At 39.5% G+C, this 25,350-nt stretch overlaps 1 non-coding gene across 1 annotated transcript; it reads right to left on the minus strand.

Moving 5' to 3' along the window:
• Positions 1-15,928: 15,928 nt before the first annotated feature.
• Positions 15,929-16,032, minus strand: LOC148567374 (small nucleolar RNA R71). Its single transcript, XR_015881447.1, has one exon. It is a non-coding gene; the product is annotated as a small nucleolar RNA R71 (small nucleolar RNA).
• Between the last annotated feature and the right edge of the window lie 9,318 nt (positions 16,033-25,350).

Here is a 25,350-nt window from a genome sequence, read left to right on the forward strand (position 1 = left end):
GGTTGAGCTGTGCGGCGCATGCGACGCGGCCGCGTGGGGCACACGTTCGCGTGGATGCGCTTTAAGTATGGTGACGCGATCGCATCGGTCACGCGGTCGCGTGACCCATGTCATGCTTCTGGCGCGAGTGCAGCCTCGCACCAACACAACTCTCTGTTCAAATTAATTTATTTGCCAAAATTGGGACGGCGCGATCGCGTGGGTCACGCGATCGCGTGAGTGTGCGTCAGAAAATGGATGACGCGGCCGCGTGTTAAGGATTGTGCTTCCAGCACCAATCCAGCATCACTCTCGTACAATATTTCATTGTGCACCCTTTTACGTCGAAAACTTCAGGGCACGCGGCCGCGTGGGAGGCCATGATTCCCATGCGACGCGAACGCGTCAGCGATGCGGTCGCGTGGGTTGATTTGTTCCATTGGCACGCCTCCAGCCGCACTCCAGCGTGACTTTCTGTTCATTTTTATCTTTTCTTTAATCTCCTTGTGACGCGGACGCGTCGCTGATGCGACCGTGTTGCGTAGCGGAAATTTTTTTTTTTGAAAATAAAAAAATGTAAATGCAGATGCACGAAAGTACTAAGAAAGAGAAGAGTTATCGAATAGGAAAACCTAAAAATAAAGAAAAGAATGATCATTCCATGGTGGGTTGTCTCCCACCTAGCACTTTGCTTTAACGTCCGTAAGTTGGACGCTCCACTAGCTCAATCTTCGGCTATGTGGGGATCTTCCAAGAGGAAGATCTCAAGCTCCTTGTTTCTCTGCATCTTCTCGCCATGTTATAGTTTCAGGAGTTGTCCATTAACCTTAATAAGTTCAGAGCTTGAGGGATGGCTTAGGTGATAAACTCCGTACGGTTTGGCCTTCTCTACTCTGTATGGACCTTCCCATCTTGATCTCAACTTACCTGGCATGAGCCTTAATCGAGATTTGTAAAGGAGGACGAAATCCCCAGGTTGGAACTCTTTCCTCTTGATGTTTTGATCATGTACAACCTTCATCTTCTCCTTGTATATTCTTGAGTTCTCATAGGCTTCTAGGCGAAGGCTCTCCAATTCCTGCAGTTGCAACTTCCTTTCAGCTCCGGCTTTCTCAATTCCCATGTTGCACTCCTTAACTGCCCAAAAGGCTCTGTGTTCTACTTCAACTGGGAGATGACAAGCTTTTCCATAAACCAAGCGGAGAGGACTCATCCCAATGGGTGTCTTGTATGCTGTTCTATATGCCCAGAGTGCATCTTGTAGCCTGGTGCTCCAGTCTTTTCTATGAGGCTTTACTATCTTTTGCAAGATACGCTTAATTTCTCTGTTTGACACTTCGGCTTGCCTATTAGTTTGGGGATGGTAAGCTGTTGCAACTTTATGAATTATCCCGTGCTTCTTCATTAATCCTGTTAGTCTCCTGTTACAAAAATGGGTGCCTTGGTCGCTCACGATTGCTCGTGGTGATCCGAAGCGACATATAATATGGTTTCTCACAATGGAAACAACAGTGTTAGCATCATCAGTGCGTGTAGGAATTGCTTCTACCCATTTGGAAACATAATCCACAGCTAACAATATATAAAAATATCCATTAGAATTTGGGAATGGACCCATGAAGTCAATGCCCCAAACATCAAAAATTTCACAAAAAAGCATAATTTGTTGAGGCATCTCATCCCTCCTGGATATATTACCAAATTTCTGGCATGGGAGACAAGATTTACAAAACTCAGCAGCGTCTCTAAAAAGAGTAGACCACCAGAATCCACAGTCTAAGATTTTTCTAGCTGTTCTTTGAGGGCCAAAATGTCCTCCACTCTCAGATGAGTGACAAGCCTCTAAAATGGACTGGAATTCTGATTGAGGCACACAACGTCTAATTACTTGATCAGCGCCACATCTCCATAAATATGGGTCATCCCATATATAATATTTAGACTCGCTTTTCAGCTTGTCTCTTTGATGCTTAGAAAAATTTGGAGGGAATGTGCGGCTAACTAAATAATTAGCAACAGGTGCATACCAAGGGACTACCTCAGATACTGCTTGTAGGTTATCAAAAGGAAAATTATCATCTATAGGAGTAGAATCATCCTTAATATGCTCAAGGCAACTCAAGTGGTCTGTAACTAAATTCTGATTACCACTCCTATCCTTTATTTCTAAATCAAATTCTTGTAACAGCAGTATCCAACGTATAAGTCTTGGTTTGGACTCATTTTTAGCTAATAGATACTTTAAAGCTGCATGGTCCGAATACACTACTACTCTAGTACCAAGTAAATAAGCTCGGAATTTATCCAGAGCAAAAACAATAGCAAAAAGCTCTTTCTCAGTAGTAGTATAATTGGACTGGGTAGTGTCTAAAGTCTTAGACGCATAAGCAATAACGAAAGGATCCTTACCTTCACGCTGAGCTAGCGCTGCTCCTACTGCATGGTTGGAAGCATCGCACATGATTTCAAACGGCTGGCTCCAGTCTGGTCCTCTCACAATTAGAGCTTGAGTCAGAGTAGTCTTCAGCTTATCAAACGCTTGTTTGCAATCCTCACTGAACTCGAACTCAATATCCTTCTGCAGTAATCTGGATAAGGGAAGTGCGACCTTACTAAAGTCCTTAATAAATCTCCTGTAAAAACCTGCATGGCCAAGGAATGAACGGACTTTCCTCACAGAAGAGGGGTAAGGTAGACTAGAAATAACATTCACCTTTGCTGGGTCTACAGAAATGCCATTATTAGATACCACATGTCCTAATACAATCCCTTGTTTTACCATAAAGTGACATTTTTCGAAATTTAATACAAGGTTTGTACTAACACATCTATCTAATACTCTAGATAATCCATCTAAGCAAAGGCTAAAAGAATCACCATAAACGCTAAAATCGTCCATAAAAACTTCCATACAGTCCTCAATAAGATCAGAGAAAAGACTCATCATGCACCTTTGGAAAGTAGCTGGTGCATTGCACAAGCAAAAGGGCATTCTCTTGTAAGCATAAGTCCCAAAAGGACATGTAAAAGTAGTCTTTTCCTGATCCTCAGGAGCTATATGAATCTAGAAATAACCTGTGTAACCATCTAAAAAGCAATAATATGATTTACCTGACAGGCAATCCAGCATTTGATCAATGAATGGAAGTGGGTAGTGATCCTTACGGGTAGCTTGGTTGAGACGTCTGTAATCAATACAGACTCTCCAAGAATTCTGAACTCTAGTTGCTATGAGCTCTCCATGCTCATTCTTCACTGTAGTGACTCCAGACTTCTTGGGCACCACTTGTCTGAAATGGGATATATGATACCTGCTTCCAATAGTCTGGTCACTTCCTTTTTGACAACTTCCAAGATGGTGGGATTCAATCTTCTTTGGGGTTAACGGACAGGTCTTGCTCCCTCTTCCAAAAATATTCTGTGCTCACATACTTGAGGTTTGATGCCTACTATGTCTTCCAAACTCCACCCAATTGCCTTCTTATGCTTCCTCAGCACATCAAGTAACTGCTCTTCTTGTTGAGAAGTAAGTTCCCTTGCAATGATAACTGGAAGCCTCTGCTCATCTTCGTGATAGGTATATTTGAGATGCGGAGGGAGGGGTTTCAATTCTAACTTCTGATCATGAGCAGGCTCTAGATTATCTGGGGCTTGTGAAAATAGCGAAGTGCCCTCATTGTCAGTTAAAAGGGTCCCCACACTTGGACCTTGTCTAGTGTGCCTCTCTTCAAACTCTTCCTTGTGAACTTCAGCTACACTTTCATCTATGACATCACACTGGAAGATAGAACGATCTTCTGGGGGGTTGTCAATGACTCCATTCAGATTGAAGATTACTATGCGGCCATCTATTTCAAAGGAGCATGTTCCTGAAAAAGCATCCAATTTGAATTTTGATGTCTTCAGAAATGGTCTTCCATGTAGGATTGATGATGGCTTATCTGAATCATTATGGGGCATCTCCAAGATATAAAAATCAGTGGGAAATGTAAGCCCTTTAATGTTCACCAAAACATCTTCAGCAACTCCAGCCACTGTAATAATGCTTTTATCTGCTAACACAAAACGAGCTGCCGACCTTTTTAAGGGAGGGAGCCTCAAAATATCATATATAGACAAAGGCATTATACTGACACATGCTCCTAAATCACACATGCAATCATAAATTACTACACCACCAATAGTACAGCTAACTATACAAGGATCTGGATTACTACATTTTTCAGGTAATCCTCCCATTAAAGCAGATATAGAACTACCTAAATGAATAGTTTCTAATTCATTAATTTTGTCTTTATGGATACATAAGTCTTTTAGAAACTTTGCATATTTAGGTACCTGTTGAATAACATCAAAAAGAGGAACAGTTACCTCAACCTTTTTGAATATTTCTACCATTTTGGGGTCGGGTTCCAGCTGTTTCCTGGGCTTCCTTGCAAGTTGTGGAAATGGAATAGGAGTAGTATTTTCTGTGGTGTCTGCGCCTTTTGGTGCTTCCTCCTGTGGTTGAGCTATTTCTTCTTTAGCTATGTCCTGTATGTCCTCTTCCTCTTCAACATCTTCTATTTCTACTACATCTTCAGCTGAGGTGTGTTCTGGTGGGCTTGGTTCCTCCATATTCCTCTTCTGCAGTGTGGTTCCAGACCTTAGGGTGATGGCATTAATGCCTCCCTTTGGATAGGGTAATGGTTGAGAGGGGATTCCAGTGGAGCTTGAAGGTTGGTTACTGGAATTTTGTGTTGATCCAATCTGTGACATAAGAGCTTGCAAAGTAGAGGTGAGACCATTCAAACTGGCATTAATACTATTCATGATGTTATTTTTCATGGTCTGTTGTCTTCGCTCGAAAGATTGTAGGAGCTCTTCATTAGGAGATAAAGAGGAATGAGTGAATTGAGAGGTCTGTTGTTGATTATTCTGTGGTCCTTGGTTTTGCCTCAGGTGAGGTGTTCTGTAAGGTTGATTCTGCTGCCTGTTGTTGTTATTATTCCACCTCTGATTTCCCTGATTATCTCGGCCTCCTCTGTTATTGTTGTCCCTCCAATTCTGGTTAGAATTGTCCTGCCATCCATGGTTATTATTTCCACTTTGATTGTACCCTTGGTTGGGGCAGTCGTAGAAGTTATGGGTGGATGCCACCATGTTGTCTTCTTGTTGGAGCTACGGGCATTCATCAGTATAATGGCTATAATCAGCACAGATTCCACAAACTCTCTGTGGGACTAGTTGTTGGTTTTGCTGTGGTGGAGGGGGTTGAGCTTGCTGAGCTTGTTGTTGATTCAATTGCATCTGCTTCAGCAAGTTAGTCATCTCACATATACTTTGAGTTAGAGCAGCAGTCTCTCTGTTAGAGGATACTTCTGCAACGGCTTTTGAACGGCCTTGCTTTTGCCTGTGATTCCTGATGCCAAGGCATCTTAGGCTAGTTTCACTAGCATTTTTCTGTTATTTTTAGTTGTTTTATGCATTTTCTTGAGCCTTAAGTAATCATTTAGGCCAAATAGTCATGCTTGTCTTAAATCATTCAAACATGAAGATTTTGATGCAAATTCCATGAGTTTTTAGTTATATTCCTTGAATGCTATGAATGAAAGATTTCTCATGAAATTTTGCAAGACTTTGATGCAGTTGTTTGGATGATTTCAGGGAAGAAGAGGCTAGGCAAGGAAGCAACAAAATCAATAAAGGAAGCTTGAATATCACATGTGGAGTTTAAGTTCCAGTTTAAGCTTAAACTGGAGCTTAAACGCCAAAACCATGAGAGCTAAGGAAATGCTGAAAGTGGCGTTTAACCTCCAGTTTAACCTTAAACTGGAAGTTAAACGCCAGAATTAGAAATGCACCAGGGAGCATTTCCACGTTTAAGCTCCAGTTTAACCTTAAACTGGAGCTTAAACGTGTTCGACTATTTTTTCTCCTCCAGGGTTGTTTTCTCATTTCCACGTTTAAGCTTCAGTTTAACCTTAAACTGAAGCTTAAACGTGCTCGAGCTTGTGCCTCCAGGGAGTGCCAGCGTTTAAGCTCCAGTTTAAGCTTAAACTGGAGCTTAAACGTGTTATATGGAACAGCTTGACCATGCCTTCTTCAAACATAAATAACTTGAGCTACAAAACTCCAAATGAGGTGATTCAAAATGCATTGAAAAGAAGACATCTAGAGCTTTCCAAGCATATATGACATGCATGGTGGATACTAAAAATTGAGGGAGAAAACAGCCCCGTAATGTGCATAGAAGAGCATAGTACCAACATGCAATCAGGCCAGCTGACCTCTTCACCTTCCATGGAGTATAACTCGAGTTGTAGAACTCCAAATGATGCGCTTCCAGTTGCATTGGAAAGTAGACATCCAGAGCTTTCCAACGATGTATAGAAGTATGGGGTGGACAATGCAAATGAGCTCCCAAAATTGGCATTTTCGAGCACGTTTAAGTGACTTAAACGTTGGCTTAAACGCTGTCAAACCAACCAGCAACCTTGTCACCTTCAATCAAACATAACTTGAGCTATAGAGATCCAATTGAGGTGCTTCCAGTTGCGTTAGAAAGCTGACATCCATAGCTTTCCAACGAGGTATAATAGTCTATATTTGGCATCAAATTGGCAAGGTTGACAAGAGAACAAAGTGACGACTCAAGAAAGGGGGGTGCAACGTTTGAGTGTAGTTTAATGGATCATTATCCTTTTTGGATCAATTATGTCACTCTACCCTTCAAGCAAGCAAGGCCCATCAACAACACCAAATCAAGGCCACAAGAATCATCTAGAATAGTTTATTTTCATTTGATTGTAATTTGCTTTGAATTTCATTTTCATTTCGTAATTTAGGGAGCCTATTTAAAGGCCTTAGTTTCTGCATTTGAGACGGGGGGATTGAAGGGGAATCCAGCCCCTGAGGGGGACTTTTACAGACACACGGAGAACTTTGGATCATTTTCTTTTAGTTTTGTAATTGAATTCAGAGCTATGACTCACTAAACCCCTTTCATTGGGTTAGGGAGCTCTATTGTAATTCAATGAATCAATAATAGTTTTATCTTCTTCTTCAATCTTTTCTCTTGAATTTTGTTAGAAAGCTTCTCGATCTAATTCCATTGGGTAGTTGTCTTGGGAAAGAAACTACCCATAATTGGAATCCTTCGGAACCTTGGGAAAGGAATGGAGGATTCATGCTAGAGAAGCTTTCTCACAGTGAATTGGATTGGGGTTTGGATGGATATTGTGACATGTAATCCTACCAAATTGTGGTTCATGAAACTGTGTGGTATAATCAGTGATCGAGCATCATCTCTTCTTATGAACATTTAAACCAAGGGATTGGGAATTTATTTGTTTTTAGAGAGAATTGGTGAGCCAAGGGATTGGGATCCAATCATATAAGATTGCCAAGCAAAATTCAATGAATGCATTGGTTGAGGAAGGGATAAAAGTTGTTTTGATTCGGAGATCTCAATATCTCCTAACACCCAATGAACTCCCCATTTCTGATTTACCACTTTCTCTTTACATTCTGCAATTAAATTCATGCAATCACCCCCATCCCTTTTAATTTCAGCAATTTAGCTTCTCGCTCTTTAATTCATGCAATTTTACATTCGGCAATTCTCATCTAAATCTTGATTCCGCTCAACTAGAACATACTTCTAATCCGAATTGCTCACTCAACCAATCCTTGTGGGATTCGACCTCACTCTATTGTGAGTTTTTACTTGACGATAACCGGTGCACTTGCCGGAAGGAATTTTGCCGATCGTGCAATTTCCTAAATCGTAGCATATCAAGTTTATGCGCATCAATTCCTAGTAGATTCAGCTAAATCACTGATCAATTGCCACGCTTCATCAGTGGTCTTGTACTTCTTCATAGACCCATTGCTGGCACTTTCCAATGTGGTCTTATCTTGGGGCCTCATGCCCTGTGTGATATAGCTAAGTAACACTATCTTGTCAATCATGTGGTGGGGGCATGCTTCCAGAAGATTATTGAAGCGCTCCCAGTATTCAAAAAGAGTCTCATTCTCATCCTGAACAATTGTGGAAATATCCTTCCTCAGTTTATCAGTAACTTCAGATGGAAAGAATTTCTCCAAAAACTCCTTTCTGAGTGTATCCCAGTTGGATACATTTGCTAGAGGTTGAGTGTAGTACCACTCTCTTCTTTTCCCTCGAGAGAAAATGGGAAAGCTTTCAGCAAAATTGAAGTTTCATCAGTACCATCACGCCTGACAGTAGAACAGGCTACCTGGAAATCTCTCAAGTGCTTAATAGGCTCTTGAGCGGGTAGGCCATGAAACTTGGGCATCAAATTTAGCAGTGTGGTCTTTATTTCAAAATCTGTAGCTACCGCTGGATGATGCGCTTGAAACGGTTGCATTGTAAAATCAGGGGCTCCTTCCTCCTGGATGGTAACTCTCCTAGCTGCCATGTCTTCTGCACGTAAAACAACCGAATTAGTAGAACGGGGGCTGGTTTCTTCTTCAAGTTCACTTTCAGATCCGCCCTCAGAGCGGACTAACCGATGCTGTTCTCGCCTTATTTGTGAAATAGTCCTTTCAATTTCAGGATCGAATATTAGCAAGCACGGATCAGGAAGTGAACGCATCATTTGACGAAAGAAACACGCAGCTCATAGTAGCAAAATAAAATAAAATGCAAATAAATAAATTCTAATTAATAACCTTAGCATTCTATTGCAACTCCCCAGCAACAGCGCCAAAAATTGATGAGGCACAGAAGTTGGTGAATTAAAAATTATTAAAATAGTTACGTTGCAAGTATAGTTCTTAACTCACCGAAAATCTGCCTATCAATTTAGAAATATGTCACAGAGAGTTTAAATTAAAAATTACTGGGAGTTTAAGTCCCAGGTCGTCTCCCAACGAGTTGCAAAAAAGTGTGCTATCTTATTAATCAGATGTTCCAAAAAGTTGAGTTAAGTAAATTGAAAACTAAATTGAGGAAATTTAAATAATATGAATAAAAGCCTTGACTGGGAGTTGATTAGTTGGAATCTCTATTATTGATGGGATGATTTCAAGATTAATTTATAATTAATGGTTGTTCTGTTTATTTATCCTTTACTAGGTAAAGGAAAGTCAAACAAGTTGGAATGTTAGATCTGTTCACGAGTTGCAACCCACTTAGTTCAAAGGGATTGGTGTTCGTGACTAGATAGCAATCCAACAGTTAACCCAATTATAAATTCTCTTTCAATCCTTCCAACTCAAGAGTTCCTTTCAATCAACTCCCCATCAAGTGAAGAAACTACTCGCTGATTGTAAATAATAAATCCATAACATATGAAAGGGAATTAAAAGAAGACATGATTATTGGAATGGAAAATAAATTAAAATGAAAGAAATAATCCTTGTATTAAATAATCATGAAAGTATTCAAATGACAAAATTGAACAAAGCAAAGAACATGGAAGAATAAAACCAAGTTAAGAGAACGAACTAGAATGACGAAGTCTTGATGAGGAAATAACTCTTCTCAATGTTCCAATGCTAAGATCAATTGAAAATTAAAATTCTAAAAACCTAGAGAGAAAAAACCTAGAGGAGGAATAAAACTAGATCTAAAAACTGAAAACTGTCTAGAATGAATGTTGTTATTTGTTTCTGCATATTCTCTGGCTCTAGTCTGCTGTTCCGGGCCGAAAACTGGGTCGAAATAAGGTCCAAAATCGCCCCCAGCGAATTCTACAGATTATGCAGATCGCACATGTCACGCGATCGCGTCACCCATGCGGACGCGTCATTCGCGCTTTTCCTTGCCACGCGTTCGCGTCGTCCACGCTACCGTGTCGCTTGAGCTTTTCCAATCTGCACGGCCGTGTGAGCCATGCGGCCGCGTCACTGCGATTTGCTCTCCTTCGCACGGTCGCGTGAGCCATGCGACCGCGTCACTTCTCGCTGGTTATCTCCTTAAATTCTTGTGTTCCTTCCATTTTTGCTAGCTTCCTTTCCAATCTCCAACTCATTCATGCCCTACAAAGTCTGAAACACTCAACACACAGATCACGGCATCAAATGGAATAAAGGAGAATTAAAAGTACATAATTAAAGTCTCTAGGAAGCAGTTTTCAAACATGTTATAAATTCAGGAAGGAATTATAATTTCATGCTAATTTAATGAATAAGTGGGTAAGGATCATGATAAAACCACATAATTAAACACAATATAAACCATAAAATAGTGGTTTATCAAAGGGTAAGGCACCGGTTACTTCGCCGGTTGAGCGAACTACCGCTCGCTTACCTGATGTTTGGAGGGATCGCCAAGGTCATAGACCGGATACCTTGGTTAACCAGAGAGCCGACTCTCAATACGAGGCTATTGAAAAGTGTATAATCCATTGGAAGTGGCCGTTGAAGGTTCCAAGCCAATACAAGGCGACTATTCACCAAAGGATTGCCTCGCTTCATTGGAAGTTTCTCGAGCGAGAACCCATTGAAGTCAATGAGACTATGGTGCGGGAATTTTATGCGAACTACCAAGCTTGGGAAGCGAAGTCTATCTTCCTCCGGGGAAAAATGTTGGATACATCCAATCAAGCTCTAGAAGCTATCCTGAACATCCCCCACATTCCACTTGAGAAAGTTGAATACTCTAAGATAAAAAAAAAGTGGATGTCTTTAAAGGAAGAGTATCTTTGACTCCCATTCTTGAGAGAATAGGCCGTCCTGGTGCATCTTGGGAGTATAGCAAAGGGAGGAATTATGTTCCCACTAGTATTGCATACTTTGATTTGAATGCTGAAGCTCGTATATAGCATCAGATTGTAGCGGACTACATCACCCCGAGCACCCACACTACCCATGTGAGATTTAGAACTGCTTTGCTACTTTGGACTATTATGCAAGGGAAACATATAGCCATCTTGCCTTTATTGCGTAAATCAATTTAGAAATTGGTTGAAAAGAAGAATATCAACATTTCATTTTCGTTGATGGTGATGCGCTTAGCAAACGCAGCGAGGGTAGAGAGGCGACCAATGGATATTATATTTCGGATTCCAAGAGGCAACAAGTTCATTCTGAGGGGAGATTTGGAAAGATCAACAAACATTACACCGTCCAAGAAGAAGACACCCACAGCATCACCATCAACTCTACCAACTTCATCAACTGCTTTACCCTTTCTCCGACCTCTTCCGGATCTATTCTGAGACATCTTGCACGATATCCACCATATGAAGCATTTGGAGCACAAACATTTTGAGTGGATAGCGGCAAAGCTAGAAGGAAGAGACCCCGGCCCGATTCCTATAGCTTAATCCGAGCTAGCTGGGGAGGAGCATGAGGTAGTTGACCATCCCACTCCTGAGTCTACCAGCTGAAGGTGGCCCCTCTTCATCCTCCCAGATCGTGAGCATGCACGGAAGACCGTGAACAAATTAAGTGTGGGGGGAGGATCGATGACTTCAAGGGGGGTAAAAATTTCTCTTTTAAAGATACTTTGCAATGTTTCTTGTAGTACTTTTTCTTCATTTTGAGTAGCTTTATTTTTCTTCATTTTGAGTAGCTTTATTTTTCCTCATTTTGAGTAGTGTTATTTCTATTGCATCTAGTTTGGTTTGCTGTAAATATTTCTTATGGATATTTAGTTGTTAATATTTGCATGATGCCTGATAGAACGAATGAGTTGGTGAAACACTAAGGGATTTCCATGAAACCTTTTTTTAGGGGCATACCATTGATTGAATTGAAGAAAAATTGTGTTTATCAACTTGCTTGGAGTATTTTGTTTGTACAACATGGAAACGAGCTAGAACAACATACCTTGTGAGATTTGAGCTTTAATAGATGGTTGAACTTTTCAGCCATAATGTTGTTCCTGTGTGTGATATACTCCTTTTTTATTGTGATCATTGATTTGCATGATTCTTTATGTCATGTATTTGTGTTTGGATGCATTTAGCATTATTGAGGCCATCTTTGATGATAAACTCACTAACCTATATGGCCAACCCTTGCATTCACCTTGGTGAACCCCTTTGAGCCTATGAATCCCCTTTCGTTCTGATGATAGCACATTACTCCCCTTAAGCAGAAAACCATTGATGTCCCTGAATTACTCTTTGCTTAGCTTGGGTGGATTAGTGTGTAAATCCTAAGTGTGGGGAAATTTTAGAAAGCATTGGTGATAAGGGCATGAACTCTTTGTGAAAAAGTTTTTAGGCAATTAGCTAATGCTCATGCATTTCACTAATTAAAACATATGCATGCATGGTCATATATATATATATATATATATATATATATATATATATATATATATATATATATATATATATATATAAAACCTTGTACATAACAAAGTATGAATAAAAAGAGTAAATAAAGGATGCATATGCCATGTTTGAAAAGAAAATGCATGAATTTCAAGTTTAAAATAAGATTAGTTTAATTAGTTTGATGTGGTGTCATTTGCTTTTATTTTCTGAATGTATGAAATAAATAGTGCATATTTGAAGTTGAAATTTATGAATGTTGGCTCTTGAAAAAATAAGGAAAAAGAAAAAATATTATTAATAATTTGAAAAATCTAAAAATTGATTCTTGAAACAAGGAAAAGCACCAAAAAGCAAAAGAAAAAGCATGTTTCAAAAGAAAAAATAATAATATGCATGTGAAAAAGAAAGAAAAAAATGGTGAAAAAAAACTAAAAAGCAGAAAAAACCATTACCACAAAAAAATGCAGGAAAAAGAGGGCAGATTGAAAAATCCAATAACTCTTTAAACAAAAAGGCAGGGGTAAAAGGGCCCAAGGCTTTGAGCATCAGTGGTTAGGAGGGCCCAAAGGAATAAAATCTTGGCCTAAGTGGCTCAAACAAAGCTGTCCCTAACCATGTGCTTATGGCGTGAAGGTGTCAAGTGAAAAGCTTAAGACTGAGTGGTTAAAGTCGTGGTCCAAAGCAAAAAGAATGTGCTTAAGAACTCTGGACACCTCTGATGCCAAGGCATCTTAGGCTAGTTTCACTAGCATTTTTCTGTTAGTTTTAGTTGTTTTATGCATTTTCTTGAGCTTAAAGTAACCAAGAATGGTTAAATGAATAACAAAGCAATGAACCATCCAAACAGTATGATTTTGATGCAAATTCCATGAGTTTTTAGTTATATTACTTGAATGCTATGAATGGAAGATTTCTCATGAAATTTTGCAAGACTTTGATGCAGTTGTTTGGATGATTTCAGGGAAGAAGAGGCTAGGCAAGGAAGCAACAAAATCAATAAAGGAAGCTTGAATATCACATGTGGAGTTTAAGTTCCAGTTTAAGCTTAAACTGGAACTCAAACTACCAAGCCATATAATGCTGGGAACTATCAGTGGCGTTTAAGCTCCAGTTTAAGCTTAAACTGGAGCTTAAACGCCAAAATCATGAAAGCTGAGGAAAAGCTGAAAGTGGCGTTTAACCTCCAGTTTAACCTTAAACTGGAAGTTAAACGCCAGAAATGAGAAATGCACCAGGGAGGCATTTCCACGTTTAAGCTCCAGTTTAAGCTTAAACTGGAGCTTAAACGTGTTCGACCATTCTCCTCCAGGGTTGCTTTCTTCATTTCCACGTTTAAGCTTCAGTTTAACCTTAAACTGAAGCTTAAACGTGTTCGACAATCCACACTCCAGACTTGCCTTCTTCCATTTCCACGTTTAAGCTTCAGTTTAACCTTAAACTGAAGCTTAAACGTGTTCGACAACTCCACACTCCAGACTTGCCTTCTTCCATTTCCATGTTTAAGCTTCAGTTTAACCTTAAACTGAAGCTTAAACGTGCTTGAATTATACCACCTCCAGGAGTGTCCAACGTTTAAGTTGCAGTTTAAGCTTAAACTGCAACTTAAACGCCACTAATTGAAAAGGTTTATAGGCCAAAGATATTGCAGTTTAAATTAGCATTTGAGCACAAACATTAACTTCAACGTACTCTGGTATGAAACCCAATTGAATATCATGGTTTATGGGATTGGGCCTGAAGAATTGATGAGTCTGGAATTTCAAATTGTTGAGTCATGTGTCATTACTTGATTATCACTAAGTTGGCTCAATGAATGTTACAGAATTGGATCAGCAGCCTCATCAGGATTATGGATCATAAACCCAAAGCAAAAGGAAATCAGGGAAAGGCCTCAAAGCCCAAGAAACACAACAGAAGCTCAATTTAGAAAGTGTATAAATAGGATAGAATTTAAGTTGGTTGACACTTGGGGGAATTTGGGGGATCACTTTTTCTAGTTTTCATACTTTTTGTAATTGAATTCAGAGCTATGACTCACTAAACCCCCTTTCATTGGGTTAGGGAGCTCTATTGTAATTCAATGAATCAATAATAGTTTTTATCTTCTTCTTCAATCTTTTCTCTTGAATTTTGTTAGAAAGCTTCTCGATCTAATTCCATTGGTTAGTTGTCTTGGGAAAGAAACTATCCATAATTGGAATCCTTCGGAACCTTGGGAAAGGAATGGAGGATTCATGCTAGAGAAGCTTTCTCACAGTGAAGTGGATTGGGGTTTGGATGGATATTGTGACATGTAATCCTACCAAATTGTGGTTCATGAAACTGTGTGGTATAATCAGTGATCGAGCATCATCTCTTCTTATGAACATTTAAACCAAGGGATTGGGAATTTGTTTGTTTTTAGAGAGAATTGGTGAGCCAAGGGATTGGGATCCAATCATATAAGATTGCCAAGCAAAATTCAATGAATGCATTGGTTGAGGAAGGGATAAAAAAAATGTTTGATTCGGAGATCTCAATATCTCCTGAAACCCAATGAATTCCCCATTTCTGATCTATCACTTCTCTTTACATTCTGCAATTAAATTCATGCAATCACCCCGATCCCTTTTTAATTTCAGCAATTTAGCTTCTCGCTCTTTAATTCATGCAATTTTACATTCCGCAATTCTCATCTAAATCTTGATTCCGCTCAACTAGAACACACTTCTAATCCGAATTGCTCACTCAACCAATCCTTGTGGGATTCGACCTCACTCTATTGTGAGTTTTTACTTGACGATAACCGGTGCACTTGCCGGAAGGAATTTTTGCCGATCGTGCAATTTCTTAAAATCGTAGCATCAAGTTTATGGCGCCGTTGCCGGGGATTAGTTTTCGATTGACAATTCTCAAATTGGAAGTTAACTAGATTGAGCATTTTTCTTGCTTTGTTAATTCAGTTCAAGTTACTTGTTGAATTTTAATTTCTGCACTCTGTTACATGCTTTCTTTCTTTATGCCTTTAAATTCAAGCAACTAACTCACTGACTCACTAACTATTTGAATTAATTCCTCAACTGCTCTAACCATACTCTTCCATTAACCAAGAGTATTTCACTTGTTTGTTGCCTGTGCTGTGTTTTTGTATGACAGGTCGGAGAGGAGAAACATCAACTCCTCATTATACCGAACCAGAGAGGACCCTTCATAAACTTAGAAGGGAAGCAAGAGGGAAGAGAGTACTGGGAGAAGAAGAATCTGAAGGAGAATCTGAGGACAATTTTGAGGAAGCTCTAGATCTCAACATGGATAGAGAAGTTCACAACCATGAGAGAGCTGATGGAAACAATGCCATTCCCGAGAGGAGGGTTCTTGGTTCATACATAAACCCAACCTCTGGGAATTATGGTAGCAGCATTCAGAAACCACCCATTCAGGCCAACAATTTTGAACTCAAACCACAGCTAATATCACTTGTGGAGGATCATTGTTCATTTGGTGGGAGTGCTAATGAAGATCCAAACCAACATCTCACAAAATTCTTGAGAATTTGCGACACTGTGAAGTCCAATGGAGTCCAGGAAGATACCTATAAACTGCTCTTGTTCCCATTTTCACTTAGGGACAAGGCAGCTAAGTGGCTGGAATCATTCCCAAGGGGGAGCCTAACAACCTGGGATGAGGTGGAAAGCAAGTTTCTGGCACATTTCTACCCCCCACAAAAGGTCAATAGGCTTCGATCTGAGGTTCAGACTTTTAGACAACAAGATGGTGAAACTCTCTACGAGGCATGGGAGAGATTCAAGGATTTGACAAGGAAATGCCCACCAGACATGTTCCATGACTGGGTGCAATTGCATATTTTCTATGATGGACTTTCTTATGAATCAAGGAAGGCTGTAGACCATTCATCAGGAGGTTCATTGAACAGGAAAAAGACTGTGGAAGAAGCCATTGAAGTGATTGAGACAGTGGCTGAGAATGAGTACTACTATGCTTCAGAGAGACACAACACTAAGGGAGTCATGGAGCTGAACCATGTTGATACAATTTTAGCCCAAAACAAGGTGTTTGCCAAGCAACTAGCAGAGCTCACCAGGAAATTAGAAACAAAGCAAGTGGCTGCAATACACACACAAGATCAAGAGGAAGTAAGCACTGAAGGAGGTGATTGGGAAGAGGCCAATTATATAGGAAATCAACAAAGGCAACCATATGATCCACATTCCAACACTTACAACTCAGGCTGGAAAAACCACTCAAACTTTGGGTGGGGAAACCAGCAAAACCAACATAACAAGTCCACATACCAAAACTCCAACCAAAGATCATACCAAGCCACACAAAACACTTACTCCCAACCATCATATCATGGCCAAAATAATCAACCTACCCAACCTAATCCGAACCAACAATTTCAAGATCAATTAAACAGGATAGAAGGAATGCTGGCAAACATGGGTCAGGACATAAGTGAGTTGAAAAGCTTTAGGGATGATGTGAGATCTACCTTAAGGAACCATGGTGAAAAACTCAAGAGGATGGAGTCTCAAGTAGGAGAGCTATCTCAACAGGCCCCCAAGTCAACTGCAGTGTTCCCTAGTGACACAGAAAAGAATCCTAAAGGGGAATAAAAGGGAGTGAGATGGGAAGAATGCAAGGCCATCACCATATTGAAGGAAGTCTCAGAAGAAGAAGGAATCAGACCCTCAGAACAGGAGCCAGAAATCTTGAAGGAAGGTGTGGAAGAAGCTAAGCAGGAAAGTGAAACTGAGCAAGCCAAGGAACTGCAAAAAGGCATGCTGGAAACATACCAACCAAAAGCACCATTTCCTCAGAGGTTAGGAGGAGGTGAAAAAGGGAAAACCTATTCAAGGTTTTTAGAGACATTTAAGTCTCTCCATATCAATATTCCCTTTCTTGAGATTCTCCAGCAGATGCCTACACATATCAAGTATTTAAAGGAATTGCTGAGCAAGAAAAGAGTTTTGAAGGGAGGAAAAACTGTAATAATGAACAAAGAATGCAGTGCCCTCGTCAAGAAGGACATAGTCTCTAGGAAAACAGACCCAGGAAGTTTTCATATCCCCTGCATCATAGGGGAAACAAAAATTGACAGAGGATTCTGTGATCTAGGAGCTAGCATAAATGTGATGCCTCTGACTCTTATGAAGAGGCTACAACTGAATGAGGTGAGATCCACTGATGTAATCATACAACTGGCTGACAAAACTCAGAAGCAAGCTGAAGGGGTAGTTGAGAATGTGCTGGTGAAAGTGGGAAATTATTTCTTCCCCACAGACTTTGTCATTTTGGACATGGAGGAAAGCTACCTACACCCTATCATTCTGGGAAGGCCATTTCTAGCCACTGCTAGAGCGCTCATAGACGTAGAACAAGGAGAGCTAATTTTGAGAATACATGATGAACAGCTCATTTTCAATGTTTTCAAACCTGGATCTGAGCCTGAACCAGAACCTGAAAAGCCTAAGGATGATAGTAGCCATCTGTGTTTGGAGGAAAGCAATCCAGCAGCTGAAACTCTGAAACAGTCCTTGGAAGGCAAACAAGAATTGCAAGAGTTAAAGCCACAAGAATCAATAGAAACAGATCAGAAGGATCCTCCTGGCATAAGGGTCAATGAAGAAATCCTCAAGAGAAAGGGAAGAATTGTAAAGAAATTGCCAAGAGGGTGGAGAAACAAGAAAATTCCCACTGAAGGTTTCTCTCCGGGAGATAAAGTGATATCAAGTCATTATCTGCCAATCCCACCTGGCCTCAAAACCATTCCTTCCCAGCTCCCTCAAGTGTTCACAATCAGGAAAGTTCTTTCTATGGAACATTTGGAAATCATGAAGGAATCAAATGGGGACGTTTTCATAGTGAGAGGAGAGGACATCAAGCACTACAATCCACCCTAACAAGGGGCAACCGTCAAGCTAGTGACGTTAAAGAAGCGCTTCATGGGAGGCAACCCATGTTTTAGTATCCTTACTCTTTATTGTTTTGCTTTGCATCTAATAAAGCATGGTTTCTTATGCATGAACTTGAATCCTCAGGACAACTGTTGAAAGAGTGCACTAAACATTGCATGTAAAATACAATTGGTCTCTAAGTTTGGTGTGCCTGAAGGCACCCCAAATTTTATTCAAATTGTATTCAATCTTTCATTCAAAGTGCACAACCAAACATTAAGTTTGGTGTTCCTCTTTGAACACAGTTAATGAAAAGCAAGAAGTTCCTCTGGATTTAGAAATTCAGGACAAGTATACCATTTGCATGTTTTAATACTTTGATTTCAATTACTTTAGGTAGTAAAATTGTTTAGGATCAAAGAGCCAAAGTGACTATGATTTATTAGAATTATGCACATTCATTAAGGACAACCAACATGGATTTCATGTCATCAGGAGACATTACCAAACACTAAGTTTGGTGTCCAGTAATAAGTGTGCATAAATACAAGAGTCACGGCTATAAGCTCAGGAAGTCAATCATTGATTTACAATTCAAAAAGAAGGAAAAACATGTACAAGTACTATTCATTATTCACATGGACCGAAAAAAATGATATCAAAGTTGTTTGTTTGTGCAGGTACAAAAGGAAGGATAAGAATGGATGAAAAAGACAAAGGAAGTACAAGTGGTCAAAGAGAGACAAGAAGCAAGAAGAAACAGGACCCCAAGAGTCAAGAAGAACCAAATAACAAATGAGAGGTGGTCTTGTTCCTTAATAATCAAATAATAGTTTGTGAAGTGTCTTTATGAGCTTTCTTTCATTTTAAGTCATTTAAGTTTTATGTGAAATTTCTAGTATGTTTGTCTGTTTACTGCTTTGAATAAAGTGAATGCCTAGATGTTTGGATATAACTTCACCTTCTTAAACAAATGCTTGCCATGCTTGTTCTGTTTCCAAAAATAAAAGAAAAGTTTGAACAAAAGTAGCTTGGCTCAATTAGTGACAAATCAAGTAGAATTAAGTGGTGGTATGCATGCTTGATTGTTTAGTCAGATCACTGGAAATTGAGTGTAGAATTATCATTTTTGTGTAGAAGTTTGAATACTGTCTATGGATCTTGATGAATAAATGTCTTTGGCCATGAAAAAGAAAGAAAAAGAAGAAGAAAAAGCCACTGAAAAAGGGCAACCAAAAAAAAAAAAAAAAAAGAGAAAAAAAAATTTGAGAAAATAAGCTAGGCACCAATGGTTTGAACTTCTGAGACAAATGCCTGTGGTGTTTATGTATTAAGGATATGCTTGGATGAATAGGTTCTGAGGAGTGTTTCAACACTTGGTAACTTGGGTTAACTAACCCGGGATTATCAACCAAAAGTCCATTATCAAGAGCAACCTAAATACAAAACATTTAGTCACACAAAGAGGTGCTGGGCACCAATGTCTCAAGAAGAAATGTGAACTAAAATGCCTGTAGTGGATATGTGTAGTGCACTGATAAGAAAAAGAAAATGCCAAAGGCTTGTGCAACACATGACACTAAGCAAACAAGGAGCAAAGGAGCTCTAAGAAAAAGAAAAGAAAAACAAAGAAGAGAAAAGAGCCAAGGACATAAGAATAACAAGAGGCCATAGCAGTGTTTGATGGATGCAATGAAAAAGTGATAATATTACCTGATAAGAATGAAAAAGTGATGCTGCAACTTTCTGCATAAAACCCTTTTGATGAACTTCAAATGCTTGCTAATATAGCCAATGTAATTGCTTTCTGTTTCATACATTCCTCTCAAATAACTCAGGACTTGCTTAGGGACAAGCAAGCATTAAGTTTGGTGTTGTGATGCCAAGGCATCTTAGGCTAGTTTCACTAGCATTTTTCTGTTAGTTTTAGTTGTTTTATGCATTTTCTTGAGCTTAAAGTAACCAAGAATGGTTAAATGAATAACAAAGCAATGAACCATCCAAACAGTATGATTTTGATGCAAATTCCATGAGTTTTTAGTTATATTACTTGAATGCTATGAATGGAAGATTTCTCATGAAATTTTGCAAGACTTTGATGCAGTTGTTTGGATGATTTCAGGGAAGAAGAGGCTAGGCAAGGAAGCAACAAAATCAATAAAGGAAGCTTGAATATCACATGTGGAGTTTAAGTTCCAGTTTAAGCTTAAACTGGAACTCAAACTACCAAGCCATATAATGCTGGGAACTATCAGTGGCGTTTAAGCTCCAGTTTAAGCTTAAACTGGAGCTTAAACGCCAAAATCATGAAAGCTGAGGAAAAGCTGAAAGTGGCGTTTAACCTCCAGTTTAACCTTAAACTGGAAGTTAAACGCCAAAAATGAGAAATGCACCAGGGAGGCATTTCCACGTTTAAGCTCCAGTTTAAGCTTAAACTGGAGCTTAAACGTGTTCGACCATTCTCCTCCAGGGTTGCTTTCTTCATTTCCACGTTTAAGCTTCAGTTTAACCTTAAACTGAAGCTTAAACGTGTTCGACAATCCACACTCCAGACTTGCCTTCTTCCATTTCCACGTTTAAGCTTCAGTTTAACCTTAAACTGAAGCTTAAACGTGTTCGACAACTCCACACTCCAGACTTGCCTTCTTCCATTTCCACATTTAAGCTTCAGTTTAACCTTAAACTGAAGCTTAAACGTGCTTGAATTATACCACCTCCAGGAGTGTCCAACGTTTAAGTTGCAGTTTAAGCTTAAACTGCAACTTAAACGCCACTAATTGAAAAGGTTTCTGGGCCAAAGATATTGCATTTAAGTTAGCATTTGAGCACAAACATTAACTTCAACGTACTCTGGTATGAAACCCAATTGAATATCATGGTTTATGGGATTGGGCCTGAAGAATTGATGAGTCTGGAATTTCAAATTGTTGAGTCATGTGTCATTACTTGATTATCACTAAGTTGGCTCAATGAATGTTACAGAATTGGATCAGCAGCCTCATCAGGATTATGGATCATAAACCCAAAGCAAAAGGAAATCAGGGAAAGGCCTCAAAGCCCAAGAAACACAACAGAAGCTCAATTTAGAAAGTGTATAAATAGGATAGAATTTAAGTTGGTTGACACTTGGGGGAATTTGGGGGATCACTTTTTCTAGTTTTCATACTTTTTGTAATTGAATTCAGAGCTATGACTCACTAAACCCCCTTTCATTGGGTTAGGGAGCTCTATTGTAATTCAATGAATCAATAATAGTTTTTATCTTCTTCTTCAATCTTTTCTCTTGAATTTTGTTAGAAAGCTTCTCGATCTAATTCCATTGGTTAGTTGTCTTGGGAAAGAAACTATCCATAATTGGAATCCTTCGGAACCTTGGGAAAGGAATGGAGGATTCATGCTAGAGAAGCTTTCTCACAGTGAAGTGGATTGGGGTTTGGATGGATATTGTGACATGTAATCCTACCAAATTGTGGTTCATGAAACTGTGTGGTATAGTCAGTGATCGAGCATCATCTCTTCTTATGAACATTTAAACCAAGGGATTGGGAATTTGTTTGTTTTTAGAGAGAATTGGTGAGCCAAGGGATTGGGATCCAATCATATAAGATTGCCAAGCAAAATTCAATGAATGCATTGGTTGAGGAAGGGATAAAAAAAAATGTTTGATTCGGAGATCTCAATATCTCCTGAAACCCAATGAATTCCCCATTTCTGATCTATCACTTCTCTTTACATTCTGCAATTAAATTCATGCAATCACCCCGATCCCTTTTTAATTTCAGCAATTTAGCTTCTCGCTCTTTAATTCATGCAATTTTACATTCCGCAATTCTCATCTAAATCTTGATTCCGCTCAACTAGAACACACTTCTAATCCGAATTGCTCACTCAACCAATCCTTGTGGGATTCGACCTCACTCTATTGTGAGTTTTTACTTGACGATAACCGGTGCACTTGCCGGAAGGAATTTTTGCCGATCGTGCAATTTCTTAAAATCGTAGCATCAACCTCTGACTGAGGACTCTAGCAATGCTGAGTCACAATCTGAAAAGGTTCACCCAGTTAAAGTGTTTGTGGCATGAATGTATCCGGTGGTAATACTGGAAAACAGAGTGCTTAAGGTCACGGCCAAGACTCAGAAAGCTGTGTTCAAGGATCAAAATAAGCTTAACAAGAAAAGTCAATAATATCATCTGGATTTTATGTTCCTAAAGATGCCAACATCTCTGAGTTTCAATGGATAGTGAGATGCCAAAACAATCCAGAAGCAAAAAGCTACTAAGTCCCGCTCATATGATTTTAACTAAGCTTCATTTGAAACTTAGAAATTTATTGTATCTTAATTTTTTTTTATCCTACTGTGTTTTTAGATGCTTGGGGACAAGCAACAATTTAAGTTTGGTGTTGTGATGAGCGGATACTTTATACACTTTTGACATCACTTTCATATAGTTTTTAGTAGTTTTTATTAAGTTTTAATAGGTTTTAGTGTTAAATTCACATTTTTGGATTCTACTATGAGTTTTTGTGTTTTTGGGCACTTTCAGGTATTTTCTGGCTGAAATTGAGGAGCTAGAGCAGAGGTTTGATTCAAAGACAGAGAAAGCACTGCAGATGCTGTCTGGATCTGACCTGCCTACATTCGGAAGAGCTTTTCTGGAGCTACAAAAGTTCAAATGAAGCGCTCCCAACGGATTTGGAAATATTACTTCTAGAGCTTTCTAGCAATATATAATAGTTCATGCTTTGCTTCGGATTAGAAGGCCCAAAACTGGCATCCAACGCCAGCTTCCTACCCCTTCCAGGCGTCCAGCACCCAAAGAGCAGAGCCCAACGTCAAAGGCCCAGAGAAGACCCCCTAGCTGGCATTCCACGCCTCAGATACCTCATAGCATGTGGATCTCATTAAATCTCAGCCCAAACACTCACCAAGTGGGCCTCAGAAGTGGATTTTAGCACTAAATAAACTGTTTTACCCTTACTAGTCATTAATTTAGTATTTAGGGATTTTGTTTATGTAATTCACACCATTGGAGTCACTTTTTACAGACTCTCCAATTTAGGAGAGCATATTCACGTGTTTACTTTGTTTTTTATTTTAAGTATGAGTTTCTAAACCTCCTAGGTTAAGGGGAGGAGCCCTGCTGAGTCCTATGAATTAATAAAAGTACTATTTGTTCTTCTTCAATCCGTGTCAGATCTATCTCTAAAATGTATATTCAATCTTCATTGTGATGAATGATGCGTGCGTATGCAATCCCCCATACTTTCGGTACAGCAGCAGTACGAGCAAGTGCACTGGGTCGTCCAAGTAATACCTGAGCGACTCAGGGTTGATCCCACGAGGATTGTGGCTTGAAGCATGCTTGTGTTTGCCTTGCAGGTCTTAGTCAGGCAGAATCAGAAGGTTTTATGTTGTGAAATAAGATGATCATGAAACTGTGAAAGCAAAACGGGTAAAACCAATTGGATTATGCACAAATAGGAATTATATGATGGGAATTCAGTTGAGAGTCGGAGTTGCTTTGTCTTTTTGAAGTAACTCTGGTACTACTATCTTCTTTGCTTGTGACTGATCTTCTTCTATGGCAGGTGATGACAAGTAATCTTAGACTAGTTTTACTAGCATTTTTACTTGTTTTCATTAGGTTTCATGCACTTTCTTAAGCAATAAGTAAGTGATTGGATTGGAATTTCATGCCTATCTTGATTCAATCAAACATTGATAATTATATGCAGTATCATGAGATTTATGCAAGATTTATTTGATTATTATAAAATGATGAAAATCTTATGATTTTGGCAAGGCTTTGATTGCATGTGTTTGATTGATGTGATGACAAGTCATCTTATGCTAGTTTTACTAGAAATTTTCATTTGTTTTCATTAGGTTTTATGCACTTTTTTGCACAATAAGTAAGTGATTGGAGTGGAATTTCATGTCTATCTTGATTCAATCAAACATCATTAATTTTATACAAAATCTTGGGATTTATGCAAGAATTAAGTGATTATTATGAATGATGCAAAACCATATAATTTTGGTGAGACTTTGATTGCATGTTTGGTTGATTTCAGGTGAAAAAATGAAGAGAGAGAGGGGCAGTGCAGAGTAACGCTGCGCTAAAATAAAGAACGCTACGCTCTCTAGCGACGCGCATGCGTACAAGACGCTTACGCGTCGGGCAAGGATTTTTGAAGAGCCACGCGTACGCGTGCATGATGCGTACGCGTGGATGTAATTGGTGCTCATTTGCAAAGAGAGCACTACGTTACCTAAGTGAGCGCCTGCGACAAAATTTAAATTTGGAATTGAAGTTTTGCAATCGACGCGCACGCGTATATGACGTGCACGCATCGATAGAGCATCTGGGATGAAGCACGCAAACACATGGGTGGCGTGGAATATTGGAATTGACATTTTGCCACCCACGCGCACGCGCAGAGGACGCGCACGCATGGGGAGGGTTTATGGCGCAAACGTAGCGCTCATTTAACGAACGCTATTAGGGACGTGCACGCGTGAATGGTGCGCGCAAGCATGATGGAGGCTGAAGATGGTAATGACGCGTACGCGTATGTGACGCGTACACGTTGATGTGCAAAAATGCAAAGGGATGCATGGGTGTGAACCACGCGTATGTGTGATGAGCATTCAGCGACCAGGGACGCGCACGTGCAGTAGACGCGTACGGGTCGGTGAATGAACGTTGCGCTCTCTTTCAGAACGCTACATTCCCCTGGAAGCTGCAACCAAGTACCCATCTCTGATCCACTTCATCAAAGGCCAAAAAGCCCACTCCAAGTACTTGATGACTAAATTGAAAGTGTATAAATAGGAGACAATTTGATTTCAATAGGACCTCTTTTACCTTCTTTTTTAATTTTCCTTTTAGTTCTTCTTTTTAGAATTCTGAGATCGGATTTTATTTGTTTTCTATTTTTTTCTGTTCTTCCTCTTCTGAAATTTTTTTTCCTATTTTTGGTACTAGAGCAATGATGAACTAAACCCCAATTTCATTAGGGGGAGGAGCTCTATTGTAATTCCAATGAATCTATGAAATTCTTCTTCTAAATTCAATTGTGTAGCTATTGGGTATCTTCTGTTTTGATTTTGAGTTATTCACTCCGGAAGGGGTTTAATTCAGTGAATGCTTGTGTGAGCCTCAGAAAGGGAATCACTTGCATTAGAATTGGAGCTCTATCCTTCACTACTCTCTTGATCAACACTATTCGG

This window comes from Arachis ipaensis, chromosome B4 (genome assembly GCF_059453495.1).
Source record: "Arachis ipaensis isolate K30076 ecotype BB chromosome B4, ASM5945349v1, whole genome shotgun sequence".
Classification (NCBI taxonomy): Eukaryota; Viridiplantae; Streptophyta; class Magnoliopsida; order Fabales; family Fabaceae; genus Arachis; species Arachis ipaensis.